The 6,846-nt window shown below is 45.8% G+C and overlaps 1 protein-coding gene across 3 annotated transcripts in view; it reads right to left on the minus strand.

The window, feature by feature from the left end:
• PRKCD (protein kinase C delta) overlaps positions 1-1,147 on the minus strand; it is a 69,979-nt gene extending 68,832 nt beyond the window's left edge. For 2 of the 3 annotated variants that reach the window (XM_052778049.1, XM_052778046.1), the window contains exon 1: positions 1,034-1,147. The gene's annotated coding sequence lies outside the window, so the exon portion shown is untranslated. The remainder of the gene's footprint in view (positions 1-1,033) is intronic. The other variant, XM_052778048.1, reaches the window with a different exon arrangement.
• Positions 1,148-6,846: the final 5,699 nt, after the last annotated feature.

A 6,846-nucleotide genomic window follows, 5' to 3' on the forward strand; every position in this document is an offset into this window, starting at 1 on the left:
AGGTCCAGATTAACTCCTGCTCTGCGCTACTTGAATAATCTAGAAGTGAAGTGGTGCAACAGTCAAAGCCCATGAGTAAACAGATGTTAGATGTAACCACTGAATGCCATAATCCAATTATTTTAATATTTCATACCCTAATGCACACGGGGAATTCTCTAGCAATGAACTGAAAATAGGTTTTCAAGAGATGCACGCCTGGCATGTACACAAAAGCAACAGGCATTCCTGCTCCTTCATTTCTTATTGTCTGTCGCCATTCAGCTGGAAACCTGACCGTTTAAAAGAGCATGCATTTTATCTGCTTCAAACTCACTGTCGTACAGGAGACAGAAACAGAGTATCAACCGGCTGGGTGGGGAAAAAAAAAAAAAAAAAAGTTGATGTTATCAAACTTGGCATTTCTGCTACGGGGAAACTCCATGTTTCTGTCAAGAACCGCACGGATCTCGTTACCTCCTCACACGGGCGCGATCCATTCCCTCCCGCGGTGCCTGCCAGTCCCTCCGGCCGGAGGCTGACAGACCTTCCCCGCTCAAGGTCGCGCTTCCCCGCGGACCGAACGAGCCGGCCCTACCCGGAGCAACCCCGAGCTCGGCGACGGGGAGGTTTCGGTGGACAAAGTCCGCGGCCGGGGCTCAGCCGGCCGCCGGGGCTCCCGCCGCAGCCCCCCGCCCCGGGGCGCGGAGCCCAACATGGAGGCGCGCCTGAGGAGGAAGCCCCGCAGCAGCCGGCGCCCCGGTGCCGGAGGCAGCCCCGCCGACTCCCGTCCCGCAGCCCCGCCGGGAGGCGCCGCCCGGCCCGGCCCGGCCCGCCCCTCACGCCCGACCCGCGGGACACACGCCGGAGCGGCGGGCTGAGCCCGGCGGCGGCCGAGCCGGGCGCCCCCTCTCCCCCTCGGGAGCCCCACGGAAGCCGGCCGAGCCGGAGGGAGCCGGAGCCCGTGTCGCTTCCTCATTCACCCCACACCAGGCGGGGCAGGAACTGCGGAGCGGAGGGAGCCCCCGCGCCGGGGCCAGGTACCGGCACTCACCCGCTTCCAGGGAGTCGTCGGGGGCCGCGGCCACCGCCAAGTTTCAGGCGCTGTCCTGAGAGAGAGCGAGAGAATGAGGGAGGGAAGGAGCGAGTGGGTCCCCGCCACAGCCCGGCCCGGCGCTCCCCGCCCCGCGCTCCGCCCACGGGGCGCAGCTGCGGGCCGCGCGCTCACCTGCTGCTGCTGCCGCCGCCCCCGCGCCGCCGGCCCCGCCCCGGAGGTGCTGAGGGAGGCGGCGGCAGCGCCGCCCGCGCGCCCTGAGGGGAGGCGGCGGCGGTGCCCGGTCCCTCAGCCGCCCGGCGCGGCCCCTTCACCTCCCTTTTTTTCTCCCCCTCCTCTTCTCTCGTCGGAGGCGGCGGCGGCGTGTGGAAACGCCTCAGCCCGCGTCTCCGCGGCAGCCCGGAGAGCCCCGGACTGGCCGGGCGCCAGCGCAGCGTCTACTGTACCTTGGCGGGCGGTTTGGCCTGAAGGGCCCCTGCCACTCCCTGGCGCGGCGCCGAGGTGGGGAGGCCGTGGCCGGAGTAGTGTTGGGGCTGCGGTGGGCCGGGCCGTGTTTGAGACGAGGAAACTATTTTTTTTTTCAGGGTTGGTTTTTGGGGGGGCGGGGGTGGTTTTTGGCTTTTTTTTTTTTTGGTTCACTGGTTGCAGAGATGCGAAGAGCATCTGGGTTTGAGGAGCCAGAGTTCGACGGGTGAGCCGGTGCTCAGAGTGTGCCCCTGTCCGGCAGGGAGTGGCACTCGGGTTTCCTCACCTGTTTGCCACACTTTCTCTTATAGGCTTTTATTTAAAATGTCCTTCGGTAGCTTAAAAGCCATGGATGTTGTTTTAATAATAGGGCCAAAGCTGGGTAGGAGGTAGCTCTGTGAGCACTGCCATCACCTCAGCGACTTTACCGCCATCACCTCAGCGACTTTACCACAGGGATGGCCTTTACTGATGTGCCCAAAGTTAGAGGCCTTCATAGGGCATTCAGCGTCTCGGCCAGGGCTTTCCCCCAGTTTGTACTCTGCTCTGAGTAATGAGGCTTCTTTTTTCTTGAAGCCTTTGGTACTGCAATCGCCAGTGTTAAAATGAGATGTTTCAGGGATGGGTTGCAGCACAGGACTGTGTGAAGTGTAAGAACCGGAGAAAACACCACCATGCTCCTGTAAGAATCCAAAGCAGACCTTTGTCATCATTTTTTAACTTGTACAGGTCAGGTGTAACTACTCCCATGTTTTCATCTTAAATGATCTCATTCTGCCCTAGCTGAAAACAGTGATGAAACTCCCAGTGGTTTTTTGCACCTCTGTGATGCTGTGTTAACTGTGGGTGTTTCTCCAGGCAGGTGCCAGGCTGTGGTGTGCAGCTGAGGGTGTCGGAGCATTGCTGGGGGCTGTGACCCAGCTTTTAGGTGGCTGCAGAGTCATCTCTAAGAAGTCAAATTCCACCTGTTTACTGTTCAGCTTCTTTCCAGAGCATTTCACTTGATGTTCATAAGGTAACATGGAAGTTCCTCGGTTGTTCTGTCTGACATCAAATCTGACAGGCTATAATGTGTATATAAATCAGCCTTGTCAATAGTTTATTTACATATGGAGAGTTTAATTTGAAGTAACTTACTTTAAAACAAAACTGCCATCAGCTGAGAGCTCTAGTGGATACGATGATAATCACAGTTTGTAGGAAAGCAATGGAGTTGTCTTGGTTCATTTCCTTTTTACTTCTGCTGCAAATTAAACTATGTAGTATTTTGTACAGATACATGTTCTTATGTATGTTTAAATGTGATTTTTTTTTAATTGGAAAATGTAAATAATATTTTCATGCTTTGGGACAGAATATCATCTGATTAACCGTAATGCTATAATAAATTGCACGAGGACCCTCATTTAAAATTATGTAGATTGCTGTTACACTGAAATCTGAGGAACTTTATATGCATGAGCAATTCTTGAATGTTGTATTATAAAAGCAAAACTAAAACTAGTTTGAATGAGAGGGGAAAAAGCAGAAGCTAGCTGTGGCCAAGCAGTTTTCCTCATTTCAATACTTCCAGTGAAGTTTGGCAAAACAGAAAGTGCTTTAAAATGCATTTCACTTAATTTCATGTTCTTTGGGTATTTAATGGAGTGTAAGTGGTCAGAGAGAGTCCATTTTGGCTTGAGATCTTACCATATAGTGTTGCAGCAAGCCATTTGTTAACTACAGTTGCATTTCAATTTAGAGTATGACTTTAGTCCAAGTCTTTCTGAAACAAATAGTCTTTTCTTGTTTGGATTGTGAAAATTCTGTAAGGCCTAAAGAGATTTGCGTCTTATGTCTTTGTTGAGTCAATGGGTTCAAGTTGAATTAGGACTGAGTAAAGATGTAAAAATTTGATCCACAGGAAATAAAGTGGAGGATCTTATCAACTAATACAGAAATGTGGCTTTAGAAATTTTAAGTGTTTCCTGGTACTGAGATTTTCTTGCTGACTTATTTTCTGTAATTTTGCTTTTAAAACTCAGCAGTGCAAAATGTATGATAATGCTCTTACAGTTGGAGATTGTCTTTCATCAGAATAGATTCTAATGCACCTAAGAAGGCTTTATTAACACATTTTACAGGCAGTGGAGTTGAGAAGGGGATGAAAATCTGGTCTAACTGAACAGCCTTTAGTAGTGCTCTGTGTCATCTTCTAGCTAAATGGTAAGGCATGCTGGATTTGATTGAGATTACAGGGTAACTATTGGAAAACAAAAGGTCAATCACAAAAACAGGGATGTGGAGAGGGACAGGGGCACAGGGGATGTAGGCATTACTGTCTGTGATCCATTTTTCTGAAATGTGCCTTTAGATACTTTGTTTTAAACCAGGTCGAGACTGTTTTCTTTTTACATTTCATCTCTTGGGTAGCTGGATAGACAGCCCAATACCTCCCAAACCCATGGTAAAGCACTGCTTTGGTACAGGAAGACTTTGGAGAGGAGATATACACCAAGGCCTCCTGCAGCTGGATTTTTCTCTTAATTTTCCCATGCAGAAAACCTGCTTTGCCTGGGACCACTTAATTTTTGCTATATGACATGATGTTGGGGTGATGTGACATGATGTGACTTCGAGCCCTTTCACATCCATAGCTTTAAGACAAAAAATGAGAGAGAAAACTTTCTGGAGCAAATTTAAGTGAAAAATTTGTGGTGGAAGTTAAGAACTTATTCCCCGAAGATTTCAGAGCTAGGCTGTACAAAACAATTTTCCAAAAGTGTGTAATCACCTTTTGTGAGCTGAACTGCTATATCTACAGTGCCTGTTACTTTGAGCAAACAAACCTGGTTTTAATTCTGATGGCGGACACTTGATTTAGGCAAAGATAATTACTTATGCAGAAGTGTCATTTCAGAACAGAAAACAACTGTGGCGGTTATTGCCAAGTTCTTTTTCACAGCCCCGCTTTGTAATAAGACTTCATTGGTGTCTCTTTCCCAAGCCTAACCACCAAATGCCTTCTCTCATTTCCTCTTTTCTGATAGTAGTGGGGGTGTGAAAAGAAGAGTCTGGTGGTGATGGGAGTTTCCACCCACTACCTTCTACATGGGTCTGTGGTCTACTCTGTAGATTCACTTTTTGAAAAGTTTTGAACATTGTGTTGTCATTTATTCAGCTTTTCCTTAAGGTTGCGGTCAGAGGCTTGCATTCTTTATAATGTTTTTCCTCCAGCTTTTCATACTTTTCTCCTTGAAGGACATGAGCTCTTTATGGATTAGCAATTACATAGATACTGGATTTCATCATATGAAGGTCTGGCTGCCATATACATTTGGACTGATGTCCAAGCAAAATGGAAATTAGCCTTCCTTTTCTGAAGCCTTGCAACTTTAGAGATTCTTTTGATAATGATATTAATTATCTTTGCAGCTTTATTTGACTAAGGAAGGGTTTTTTCTTTGTGTTAGTCAGCATGCCATTTATTGTGACTTGCAGCTGAGTCCGTCTTTCCTACTTTTTAAGGGTTTGCTTCTGCGCATGTTGCACGTGAGCAAGCTGCTGTGCCTGTGGAGAGCTGTAATTGGGTCAGGAAACTATCTGCAGGTGAGACACTGTGGTTAGGCACTACATCTAGGCAGAGCTATCATCTCTCTATTTAAATTTATTGTGTTTTAGAACTTGCAGTTGCATAATGTTCTGTGCTTAGTAGAGTTTAAATAAAATTATGGATTTATTTTGTTTTTCCTGAAGGATGAGATGTGTAAGCTAGTCAACAGTTTGGGGGAAGATTCTGATGTCAGATGCAAGCGTGCAAATCTCTATGTATTTGTATAAGCAACTTACTGCAGAGTGGTTTTTGTTATCAGATATGAGTCTTAAGAATTTGAGATTAAAACTGAGATATTCTTTATGTCCCAACCACTCTGCAGTTTTGCTCATTTGAAGTAACTTTTATTTATGATTCACTTATAAACCAGGCAAGAAAATAGTTTCCTGACAGTTTTGCTGAGATGCCTGCCTAGATCATTGCCAGTTCTTGTGATGCTTGATGTTTTTAAAGTCCTACTCCCTCGAGAAAGTAATTACATGAAAATCTTGGGCACATTTTCCTATTTCTTATATAAAATCTAGTTTACATGTTTGTGTAGAAGATTTGCAGATGTAATCTCTGAGTTCCTAAAAGATTGAAAATCTGGGCTACACATAAAAGGAACCCCAAAACCTCTCAAGGTCTTACAAATACCCCCCTGCTGCCTCCTTTCGTTGAGGGTAGGAAACTGATTCCCACATTTTGAACATTTGAGACTGTGGTAGACTTAGTTTCATCTGTGTTTTTCAAAACAATTTAAATTTAAAAAAATTATTTTTGTTTGTTTATTTCTTATTGTATCAATAATTTTATTATATTAAAATATTACAATAAATAATAATTTTTGTTTACTGTATGCACACCCTTACATTGGGTTTCAACACACCAGCTGCCAGTGTTGATTTTGAACAATGTGTTCTACTTCCCCTTATGATAACTTTACTTTGCAAAGTTAATACGATGGTGGAACAAGGAAGTGTATGTATTGATGTAATTTTCTTGCTCCCCATGGTCCTATTCATAGTCAGTTTTACATTCCTGTGAGTATTGAAGAAAACTCTGCTATGAAGGAACACAAGCATTGCTTTCTGATTTCTTGGTTTGTTTTTAAGCTCTTTTGAAACAATTCAGTTTGATTTTTGGTTTTCATGTAAGCTTCAGGACATTAAGATTCTGTTTGTGCACAGAACAGAGGCACCATAGAGGGAGACAATTCACACTTCTGTGCACTAGCTTGGGCAAGGGGGAGGGGTGGTTAGTTTTTTTTCCCAAATCCCTTTGATTTGCAGCTGAATTTGTCTCATCAATCAATGAGAACAAGCTGGAGACCATCAAGTCAATCAATTTAGGCCATCACATGACTTTAGCTGGTAATACTTTATGCTTTTGCTGCCCGCCTAAGAGGAATGAAGAGTCTCAGCAGTTACTATGCAATCACCTGAGGCATACGAATCTGCTGAATATGGCTTCTGCTTTAAAGGTGATGTTTCAAGGCTGTCAAATATCCAGAGCTCCAACATTCAGGAAATTCTGTCAAATGATAGTATCTGATGAAATGATACTAGGATAATGCACAGAGATTTTGGGGTTGATTTTAGCCCTCATTTAGTCTCATTTATGGATATTTCCAGGGACTACAGTTGTGTTGTGTTCATTGTGAATCTTGGAGGATTAGAACAGGAGGTTGAGGCGTGCTGGTCAGGCTGCTGGTCTACCACTCTCAGTGGCAGCAAGGTACGGCTGTTAGGGGAGAGCATGTGAGTGAGTGTGGCAG

Source organism: Harpia harpyja, chromosome Z (genome assembly GCF_026419915.1).
Source record: "Harpia harpyja isolate bHarHar1 chromosome Z, bHarHar1 primary haplotype, whole genome shotgun sequence".
Classification (NCBI taxonomy): Eukaryota; Metazoa; Chordata; class Aves; order Accipitriformes; family Accipitridae; genus Harpia; species Harpia harpyja.